The following is a 12,469-nucleotide window of genomic DNA, read 5'->3' as shown; positions in this document are numbered from 1 at the left end:
GTGTCAAAAAAAATAGTTGCAAATGCTTTATTTTCCCCTTTTATGTTTTGGGTACTAATCACCTTTGAAGAGTGCCGTGAGAGAAATAGGTTACTGATCACAGAGTAGCTTAAATGAGATAACCCTTGCACCAAGTTGTATAGAGTACGTGCTTCACTGTCAGACAAGACAGCATAAAGCTTTGTCTTGTTCTGATAAACGATCTGTCCAATGGGAAACACAATTTCAGAAATGGATCATAAGAGACCATTACATTTAAAGGCATTTTTTCTGGCTTTGTCTCCTTTGAGATAGACTGACAGGCAAATTTGAAAGTGCATCTTTTCCTTTCAGTTTTGGAAGGTTATCTTTTAGGTTGATATTAGGTTCTGTGAAACATTGATAACAACCTGACAGAGCTGATATGTTTACATTGATTTTTCAGACATAGGAAACATACATATCCTATGAACTGAGTAGGTCTTAAAATGAAAGCGTGGTGGATTTCCATAAAAATCACTTTATTACAAGCAATTAGAGATAAACAGTCATATGGAAGTGGAATTCTGAAAGCTGTATCTGCTTAGAAAGTACTTACATTTCTAGCTAGATTATGACTTTTGATTTCTTTAATTAAAAATAAATAAATCTAAAAAAGGTGGCTAGGTGTCCTTCAGTTTTACAGATATTTTTACTTCACTTTGGTAAAGAAGTCCATGCTCTGAGTCTGGACTGAAGAAGGGAAGAGGGAAAATGAATATGAAATAAAGAGCTTAATATTTTTCATTTCTGCTGAAAAAAATGAACCATAAATCTACAAACGAAATTTTATCTGCAATTATATGTCATATTTATAAAACTGTCAATAAAATTTATAACTAAACATTTATGACCCTGTCTGAAAGGGAGGTTTCCTATTTATAGGTAATGCCATATCTGACATTGGGCCTTGCAATGCAAGGCCACAGAGATACTTGGTAAATAGTTACCTCGAATGTAAAATTGGATGCATGTTGAATTCCAAAAGTGTGTGAGGAGGGTTCTTTACTAGCCTAATTGGAACTGAACATGCATCAAGAAATAGGAGCCAGCAAAATTTGAAGCCATGTTCATACCTTTTAATCAGTCTAGTCTGCTTCTCGCTTGACAGTGCACCGTCAGAAATCCCAAAAGTTCATACATGTTATGCAGGCTTTTTCAGGGCTCTAAGTGGTGTGAAAGATTGCTTGGATTCTCTACTGAGAAATCTTTATGCCTGTACATTCCTTTCAAAACCCCTGATACCACATGTTGGGGCTACTTCAGTGGGATGTTAGAAAGCAGGTAAGCAATTTTTTTCCCATGCTGCTTGTACTGCAGAAGTACAGACAGTTTTAAAGCTTCATTTTGCCTCTTTGACTTTTGTACTAACATAGGCAGCATTAATGTTTCATCTAGAAATATTTATTAGAAGCTTTTTACACATATGTACAACTCCAGTCTTTAAATTAATGTTGAGCAAGAGTGCAAATTTTGTAGCTGATGAAGTGGAGAGGGAAAGGACAGCTCTTCTTCAAGCAGGTTTGCTGTATTGGCATTACTTGGTGGACATATCTCCCATAGAGTTGTCCACTGTATAATTTCTATGTAAGGCCCTATAGGGACATGCCAGGGAATCACAAGTTGTACAAAAGGCTCCTTTTCAGTTTCATGAATCCGTAGACAAATCAGAGTGTTTATAAGAAATTCAAGCTACTTAAAAGAAGTACTGGAAAGGGTCATGGATCGGGTGTACGCTAAGCCTTTCCTTTATACATGATTGTAATGGAAGCTTTGAGATAATATTGTTTTATAAGGATACCAGTGTAAAGAGTCTCTCGGTGATGCGTGACCATGTGCACAAATTCTTCCTGTAATCTTTTTTCCAGTATCTCTGGCCTCCTGCTTATTGACACTTTTCTCTGAACTCACTTCAAAATGTCATCTTCATATTTTAATAATCCATTCCAGTTTTCTTGTTGGCTAATAAAAAAATAATAACCTTATTTTGCAGAAAGCTTCAAACCTATGCTTCAATTTTATAGGTCATTTAGAAAATTCTTCCAACAGCACTATGACACTTTTGGTGCTAACATTCTCTATAGACTGTGGTTAGGAACCGCCGCCTTTTTAGCATTGTGCTGGTATGTCACCTCTGTCATCTTGCTGAAAATATCTGCATTCTTGACTGTTTCTGTGACAATTGCTGAGAGCCTTGGTGTGCAGAAAGCTGAAGCATGGGTAGGAGGTTCTGTCAGTATACAACATCTGTGAGGGTTGATACATCTTAAGGGCTTTGTCACATTCCTTCAAAGCAACTTTATTTCCTCTCAAATAGTCTTTTGCCTAATTTAAGGAAGTCTTTCTCTTTAAGTATAAAAAAGACATATCTTTCACAAATATTTCCTTTCCTTTTGTCTTTAAGTATAGGAAGGCTTTTACAGTCTTTTCTTGACAGCGTAGTTCTGATTTTACAGGATCTCTGTGTGTAAATCACATGCCCCTAAAACATCCATGCATTTATGCTATGATCAAAAGTTCTCTTACTATGAAGCAAGAGATCGACTAACATTAGTGCTCCATATTAAGCCTAATAATGTTTCAGCTTCTTGAGATTCTTGCTTATTTTGGGATTCAGAAGTTCTTCACTGGTTTTCGTATGATACATAAAGTTTCAGGTTTAGCTATTTTATTCCCATTTTACTTTCTGCTGGATGGTGTCTTTGCCTTTTATAACTTTATACCTCCATAAGTCAAATTTGTTTTTTAATATTACATTTTGAATGGCTCTTGAGAGCCTGCTTCTGTAAGTTTTTGGTCTATTTTACAGGTCTAGGAGGAAGTATGTCAAGTCTTGGCTTAGGCATCTGAACTTAGCCAAAATGGCTGATCTTCAGAGATTGTCCATCACTTACCATAAGGCAATTCCATGTCTAACCAGAATCTGTGCCTGCTCAACCATTCTCAAAGGCAATAGAATATAACAGAATAATTTAGATATCGCTTGTAAATGGGAATTGAAGAGCAAGTTATATACAGTTACTCCTCAATTTTGACAATAGTACTGATTCATCGTTAGATATTCAAAGAAATATTTTCAGTCTTCTCACTTGAAAATGGGAATTGAAGAGCAAGTTATATAGTTACTTCTCAATTTTGACAATAGTACTGATTCATCTTTAGATATTGAAAGAAATATTTTGAAAGTGTTCTCAAGCTTGAAAAATCTATACACTTCAAGTAAGACATATAGCAATAGATGGTTTCAAATTTACCAGTTTCCTTTTTCGCCTGTGCCACAGAATTAATATTATTGCAATTGACACGTTCCCACAAGAATATGCCTGTAAATGTTCCCACACTTTGTTTCATTGAAGTAGAATTTACCAGTAGAAAAATTTTTTCACATAAATATTTTCCTGATTCTCCTTAATTTCTTTTTCTCAGATGACCCAGCTGTTAGTTCCCCTATATGGCTGGGGACATTACAATAATTGTTCCCTGATTAAAGATATGTTTTTGTTACTAGATGCCTTCACTCGTCATACTGTAAGTACAAACCTAAAGTTATCAGAGAGTACGGTGTGGGAGGAAATGCTACATAAGAGATGCCTCTGGCCATACCCTGGATCGTTCACATTAGGGATGCTCTAATTTCCTCCTTTCAGTTATTTTTCTAAACAACTGTAATTGTTTGAGTTAAATGGCCACTGCATTAATCTGTACCCACGTTTTCAAAAAAGCCAATACTCCTATTCTACACATAAATATTTGTAAAGTATAGTTTGCATATTTTTAACAACAATTGTAATTTACTTTCTCATTTTACTAAAATGCTATGTAATGATGAGGAATTGATAACTGCTTCAAAAATTCTATAGTGCTCCGTAAAATCATTTTTTACACTCTTTCTGTTGATTTGTCATCTGAAGCATGGTAAGATAACCACATTTCTGGGAGGCAGAACAGATGAATAAGGAAAACTCAGTAGGCAGCAGCACCAAGAGAAGGCAGCCACATAAAAGATGACAACTCTCTTAGAAAATTATTTTACAGATTTCTTTGCAGCAGGCCACACCTGAAGCACAAAAATATCTTAACTTGAGAAGAGAGGAAGAACAGTCTTGAATCGCACCATTTCAGCTCTGTCTAATGAAGTCAATATCATTTTGCCAAAAGAAAATAGTAAGTAAACCCCAATTGATAAAACTAATTTTGACAGAAACTCTGATCACTAAAGTGTGAGAACTTTGGCAGAAGAGAGCTGGTGATTTTTTGTGGTAATTTAAGACAATGCTGAATCTATGTGAAAAACTGTCATCTTATGGAAGAATTCAACATATGTTAACCCTGAAGCAACTCCCATTCTAAGGCCAGATTCTTGGCAAAAGTCCCCTAATCAAAGATTAAAGCTAATTTACTGAAATAAATTTGAACAGCTGAAGCACGCCCACATACTCCATTCTGCTGACTCTACTGCTAGAGCAGCAACATCTGGAAGAAGGGCAATAACAAATGCCTGAAAACAAAAGTGACTGAAAACAAAATAAGGATATTTATATGTTCATGACAATAATTATGAAGCAGAGATAATATTCAAAGTTATTTGGTTTGGCTAATAAAATATGTACTTTTAATTTTGTAGTAAGATTTACAGTAAAATATTAAAATAAATAAAGCTCTAACAATGTATCAATTAATTAATCCAAACCAATTAATTAACTGCTATGCCTCTGTACTTAGGCTCTTTAATAAAAAACCCTAAGTTCTCTTTAGCCTCTTTACAGAGGAAGGCAAGTTGTCTCTTTATCCAAAAAGCTCTTATCCAGCTCTCATCTTACTCAGCAGTAAACAAAGATTTACTCTATTTTGATTCCATAGTGACTGCATATTGGAATGAGATCAGGGCCATGGAATGTTTCAGCCCTTATTTCTAGACCCTGCTTTTTATCTTAGTAGGTCTACGGGGAACTTAAATTTTTTAAAAGTCTTTTTCTGTAGACTGGCAGTAGGTAGACACCCTGCCTCAGTTATGAGTGATTCTCTTACCAAGGATTGGATCCATTCCCAATCAGGAAAATTATATTAACTAAAAATTATCCAGAATGTCTCACACAGAGAAATCTGGACGGAGCAGGCACAAGAGCAGAACCACACCATTTCATGACATTTAATGTAGATTTCATTTATTAAGCAGGATAGATTTGAAAGGTGGAGAGCAATTTTTATTTTAAGATTTGTATCATACAGCATTCATAGATTTCTAAAAACAAAAATGTAGACAACACAAAATCAAACCCAGAACTTCCAGCCCAGTTTAGACCACTTCAATATTTCCAAGTCCTGGCTGGCAGCCCAGGGCAGTTCCACACCAGGCAATGCATTCCACCTCCCCTAAGGGGCTGCTTTTTCAACTATTTATTGCTTTATTTTTTTTTCCAAATAGATTGTCTGGCAGCATAAACCTCAAATGACCCCACCATCCACGTAGCGCCAGCACTATTTTTGTGATTTTCCCCATATCTAGGGCCAACCAGCAGTTCTCACTTGGGTTACTATCACTCTTTGGCCTCCCATACCAATGATGTTACAGGAAGGTAACAATGATAAAGATTATTTAACAAAGTTCATTCCTGCTTCTTTCCTTTTCTCTATTTCTTTCCTCTGCATACTGAAGTAAGCTTTATAGTGGGCAGATGTAGTCCAGGTCTCACTTACACAAGCATTGTTTTTAGATAGGCTGCACCCCATGGCAGTGTCATAAAAACTGAAGTTTCCTGTAGTAAGTCTTGTAGTTACATCTGCCTAGTATCAATGAGGAAAGTATCAGAATTCAATTTGGAATTTCATTAAAAGTCAATGAGAGAGAAAGTAGGGGAATGAGAAATGTGGAGAGAGAGCTATAAGCTTCCAGAAGAAAAAGAAACAAAGGCAGTTTTAAAGAAAATATTATGTTTCTTTTTGCAGCACTTGGTGAAATGTCAGAACAAATGGACATTTCAAGCAATAAAACTGAAATCTACGAGCTCTTGAAAGAAACTGTGCTAAATATAACTCCTTGAGCCTCATTCACTAGAATTCAGCATGAACACCAAAGACCATGTTTATAAGGCCTCACACAGGAATGGATTTTAGATGTCTTTGGAAAGAAATGTGGAATTAAGTTTCCAGGAAAAAAATGTTGCCTTTCTTTGTGAAGGTTTCTTAAGTCACGAAAGGTATAAATGAAGTTGCAGTTAGCTTCTGCATATTAATGCAGACTTAGCATAACTGATTTCTTAATTTTGTGCATAAATACTACAATTGTAAAGAAATACCATAACTATAACATATATAGTATAAATATATATAATACAAATAAGTAATAAATGCAGAAATTATAAATAATTTATTTTATAACACTAAAATTCTTAGGTGGTTTTCACATGGAAGAATTAATTTCAGACTATACTATAAACTGTGCAGACTTGCTTGCTGTAAAATCAACATATACACTTATACTTAAAAAATTGGCAGAGAGCACAAATATTTTTTGTATTTTAACAAATATATGCTTAAGAAAAAATGTGTAAAAGATTTAGATAAGGTGAATATGAAAATGCACATTAAAATAGGAAATTAGAAGTGTCTCTTCAATGAATATGGAACTGTTTTCAAGGTAGTCTTAATCCATAACTTTCTCTGAGAGCTAGCAAATTTTAAACTGGAACTTGAAGGAGCTCATCAGTGAGGTAATAGACCTTTCATTGAGCTTAAGATGGGTTTAAAGCACTTAGCTTTACTTATGTTCTGCTTATTGAGCCCAAATTTATGTTATTGTAAATCTGAAATAACTCTGTTGGTGTGAAACAGTGTTGTAGAGGTTTCATACCAATGTAAAGGATAGCAGAATCAACCCATAAGCTTGCTGTAGTTCTGCTTCATCATCACTATGTTTTGAGTGGGACTTAAAGATCATTTGTTGTGGAAAAGCAAATGATTTGAATTACAATGCATTCATTTTCACAGCACTATTTCCATCTGTTTAGCTTCTATGGAGGGTTATATCCGTTTGACACATAATTATATTTTTAGTTATAATCTTTATGAACAATAGACAAGTATGTTGACAGTGCAAAACATTTTCTTCCATGAACATTAAAAAATAGGTAAACACTATTTAGGAAATAAAAAAAAAGATATGACAGAATTGAGGTAATACAAATTATAGGTTACACTGAATGTAAATACTGTCATAAGCATTAGATCAAAGTGTTGTTTTTAATTAATTCATCCCATTTGAATGTTTCCCTAAGTAATGTTTTTCTATTGTTACATGTTGCTAGCAGTATTTTTATTCCAACTCTCTTGTGTCTTTTATTGCAGTAAGCCATATCCCTTTAGGGCTCAATTCTGCAGTCTTCACTCAGTCTAAATTCCCAGTTCAGTCTGGGGGCAGGATTTGCTTGAATAAGAAAAGAAGAATTTACTCTCTAGTGTGTAGTTATATCTGTACTCTCAAAGCCTAAATGCATGTTATTTTAGCAGACTCCAGAATTTAACATGGAACAGAAAAGTCTTAAATTCTACTCCACTTTCTGGTTCGGAATTTTGTATGATAAATTTCCTTAGCTTCCTTTTTCCATTAGCGCTGCCACCAAAAAGATAGGTATAATAATGAGCATTATGTTCCCTTGACTGATAATTTGATGAAAGGCTCTGCGTATCTATTGTAGGTCAGATGCTAAAAGAGAAAACTCTCACGAAGTATAAAGCTCAGATAACCCACTTAACATTTTCTGGTTTACGTGACTACGAAGAGATTCCAGAGCAAAATCTGCTTGGGTAATTTGGAGTCAGTCACAAAGTGTTTAATGGACTAGAGTTAAGTTGTAGCTGAAGTACAAGTTAGTCTCCAGGAAACCATGGCATTGGCAGTGTGGAAAAAGGGGAATAAACTATCTTTGCTTCTCACTCTCCAGCTCTACCAGGCAGACAAGAATTACATAAAGTATGCAAAGAAATATTATTAGTTTATTTTTCCAAGGTTTTGCACATATTTCAAACTCAATTGCCTGGCACATTTTATACAGGTTAAACATCTACTTTACCTATCAGACAAGTGTCATATCTCAGCTTCCCCATTTCAAATAGGATATAGCACAACTCACATTGTTCAGTCCCAGATATTCAACTAGGGAACAAATTAACCATCTGCAAGAATATATGCAATCATACTATCCCGACAGAATTGTGCCAGGTACTTTGAACTCTCGTAGAAAATATCTTCTAAATCAACTGCCTCAGTCACAAATTTTGGGCTAATAGAGAGCACAAATATAGATTGACTGAGAAAGCATAAAATTTTCTGAAGGGCTGAAAACTGTGAACTCTTACTCCACATTACGCTGTCCTGAAGGTCTAGAAGACCTGTCTTTAGATAACAATAGCATATGCCCTTAGCAAAATGTTCCTTGCATGTGAGTCTAATTGTACATTTGTTGAGAGGAACATGGTGAAGTCCAGTCTGAGCTTTAGATCACCTATACCATATTCTGAAATCTGAGTCATCAATGACTTTAAAATCCATTGTCAGAATCCCTGTCTTTTCCCTGTATCTGCTTTTACACAGTTGTTTATTATTTCCTCTGTGACTCAGAACAATTAAAAAAAACCTCACATATTCGTTTGTCATATATTCCATTTTGCTAACCTGCTTTTTCTAAATACTTTTCAGTCACACTCTTCCCAACTTTTAACACCTCCATTCTGCCATGCTCCAAAACATTCAATTTGCTTTGATTTCTCTGTTATGTGATCCTTCTCATTATTGTATCTTTTCTTCGTACTTGAATCCCTTCACTTCTGTGAAGTTACACTCAGATGAGTAAAATGTTTAAAAAGTAGCTAGTGTAATGTGTAGGCATGTCATAAAAAATACCTATGTCCTGGCTTACCTGTTTTTTAAGATTGCTGTTATGCTGTTCCTGAAATTATTTTGTTTCCCTAAACCTAAACATAAAATGATTTTATTAAAAGAGAACAAAAAGCTTTGATCAAGAAAAGGAAATTTGATCCAAACTGACTTAGTTAGATGAAGATTAGTATACTCTTTTCAATCCAATATTTTGTAATGGGTTAACACCCCTGAATATGTTAATTAAATTGTGAAACTTAACTCTGCCTGCACTATAGTGGTAGTAATTCAGACACAACAATTTAAATTTTGGAGCTGAAAATGGACATTTCTTAAGTTTTATTCTTCTTATGAGAATGAAATATTTAAAAATTAGGCTAGTCTATCCATGTGTCATAAGTACTAAAGTGACTGTTTCATTAATAAAAACTTCTAGTCAAGAATTAGGGGATGCTAATGAATAGAAAGAAACCTCTCAGATTTTCTAATGGATACATTTTTCCAATCTGTCCACTCTTTATGTATCTTTAATGATGATTTATTTTTCAAGATTCGAGTCATGACATCATTTTCCATATCTGAGCCGTGAAAAAGCTGTTTAGAGATCATGAAGTCCTATGTGAACTCCTACTTACAGCTTAATTACTGTAAACGATCTCTAACCCACATAAAAGCCAATTAAGAGACAGCATGAGTAGCCATATTTAATATAAATAATATCAATGGCTCATATTCTCTCAGCATGATTCGGTATAAATGCTTAAACTATGAATAGTTGTAGAAAAATTTTGTAATATTCCTGAAGTAGAATAAAGATGTTTGTAGGAGGACTTCTTTGAGCTATGACAATTTAATTTTGTATCTGGGCTTTATTGTTCTAGGTCACAAGTGTCTTAATGGAACATGTCTCTTATGAGGAAAGGCTGAGAAATTTGGGGCTGTTCAGCCTGGAGAAGTGAAGGCTCCAGGGAGACCTTATGGCAGCCTTCCAATACCTGAAGGGGGCCTACAAGAAAGATGGAGAGGGACTTTTCACAAGGGCAGGTAGGGACAGGACAAGGGGTAATGGCTTTAAACTGAAAGAGGATAGAGATTAGATATAAAAAATTAAATTCTTTACCCTGAGGATGGTGAGGCACTGGAACAGGTTGTCCGAAGAAGTTGTGGCTGCCCCCTCCCTGGAAGTGTTCAAAGCCAGGCTGGATGGGGCTCTGAGCAACCTGGTCTGGTGGAAGGTGTCCCTGCTTATGGCAGGGGGGTTGGCACTAGGTGATCTATAAGGTCCCTTCCAACCCAAACCATTCTATGATTCTAGCTCTGTCAAACTGGGTGAACCTGAAACGTGAAAGTGATATTCATTCATTAACCACTGTATAAATTGAAGGTGCTTTAGTGCAAAATACCCCAACAGTATAAAAAAAAAGTCAAAATTACAATTATTTAAATTAACCATAAAAATTATTTCAATGCTTCCGTCAGTTTGAGAAATTCCAACAAGAAATACCTCTTTCTACATTATCCTAATGTGGTAACGTAGTGATATATGCTTCTTATCCAACAGTTCCTATGGAAATATTTTAAATAGTATCCTGCCTGTTGCTCTGTAAGGTCAGACAATTTTGTCCTGTAATTGAATCCAAACAGGTACACTCTTGCAGGGAACACTTTCTGCCATTTAACTTCTGCCCTCCATCTCAAAGATGACTGTGTTTTAGCATTACTGGATTTCCAGATTTCCTCTCAAATAACCCGCCTGTGCAAAAATGTACAGTAGTCAGGATAGCAGAGAACTGAGCTAGGATTATCTGTCTAAACTCTTAGCTCCAGATATTCTGGTCTTTTGAAACATTGTAATGAGATGTTTAAATCAAGACATGCATAGTTTCAGTAGCCACGATTTCCACAGTTACAATGGTAATTCACAAAGTAAAGGTAGGACCAGGGCTTCGCCTTTGCAAAATAGTTCCTTTCAACTCACTGCATATGCACTAAACTCAAAGAATAAAGCCTTGAAGACTCTAGACTATTTGTCAAGGAGGAAGGGAGGAGCTGACAGTGATGGATGTACACTTTTACTGTGCTTAGTGTGCTCCTGAAGGCTTCCTTTACTCAAGGGATGCCCTCTCCTACGATGGCTCAGAGATCCTCACACGCAGAGGGCAGTTCAGCTGCCGGCACAGAGATACTCTGTCCACCCAAGCAGTGATGCTGCTGGGTGCAACTGCAGATGAAATGATAACATACCCATATTCACCAGAGGCTCCTGCTGCAATTGAATAATACTGTTAGCCTGGACTGGAAAAGCAGCGTTATGCAGCTATCTGGTACTTCAGTTCTGGCCTTCTAAATTGTGAAATTTTTTCTTTAGAAATTATTGTACCTCGATTTCTATAGGAAAAAAATATGCTTACTTGACGTCTTTCTCTCAACTATGAAAAAGGTGACATACAAGCTCTCCAGTCTGTGTGTATCTTTGCGATTTAAGGAGTGGATTGAAAGTACAACAAAGAAGAATTTTATACTTTTGTAAAGTAGATTGTTTTATTAAAAATTCTCTGTGTAAAAGCTGCAACAAAAATTCTGATTAAAATGTAACCTGGAGTGGCTTCACCAATTCTAGCCTAATGAGAACTAATCCCTGTTTTAGATAAACTAAGTCTCAGGTCTTACTTTGCTCAGATTTCCCTTAGAGCCTTCCTTATTTAGGGAAAGAGTAGTTTGCTAGAATGTTTCAGCTTTCTAGGCCAGTGGCTTCATCCCCTAAATATTTGCCTGAAAGAGAAAGATATATTCAATTTCCAGTATCTTCGGAGAGGTGAATACCATCCAAAGCATTATATATGTTTATATGCACATGCGTGTTCTCCCCTTGTGCCCCCAATTCAGTTGTCTTAGCCACAATATTTTTTGATCAGTCACATTAGATAGACGTAGGTGAAATGTTTTAAAGTACATAAGAGTTAAGACCACTTCACATCATAACACATAGTAAGACAAGAGTCTATCCTCTCATGGAAACTCTGAATCACAGCAAGGCAAATAAGCCAGGCCTATCATTGGAAAATACTACAGAAAGTCAGAAAATTATTTGACATTGCTTCTAACTTTTGCTTAACGTGCAAAAACACCTGGGATTTCTGAAGATGTAGCTAATCTCAGAGGATATTTATAATCCAGTGTTCGTTACACCTAATTTATGATTAATTGCTCTGTTACTCAGTTTTCAATCTGGTCCATCCATGATTACTAGTCCATCATTTAACTAGTCAACTACACTTGGTAGTAGTTACCATTTTAAAATTTCTTCCTAAGTGAAATTTGTAAGACTTACTGACTAACCCAAGTGAGCCATATACGCATCAAAAAAACCGGATTCAATTTGAAAATGATTGGCATATAAGAAGGAAAAAAACCTCAAAACAAATGACAAAGTCCAAAAGAAAACCTAATCAGATTTACATCCAAACTAAGTGACAGATTAATTTCACTATGGTTTTGCGTACTTGCAACAGCCAGTATCTGAACCATAGTAGACAAAGAGCCACCACCAGAATGACTTGATGCTTGATGGCTTGT

The sequence above is a fragment of the Opisthocomus hoazin genome, chromosome 3 (genome assembly GCF_030867145.1).
Source record: "Opisthocomus hoazin isolate bOpiHoa1 chromosome 3, bOpiHoa1.hap1, whole genome shotgun sequence".
In the NCBI taxonomy this organism is placed as follows: Eukaryota; Metazoa; Chordata; class Aves; order Opisthocomiformes; family Opisthocomidae; genus Opisthocomus; species Opisthocomus hoazin.
Note: the sequence above shows the minus strand (reverse complement) of the source record.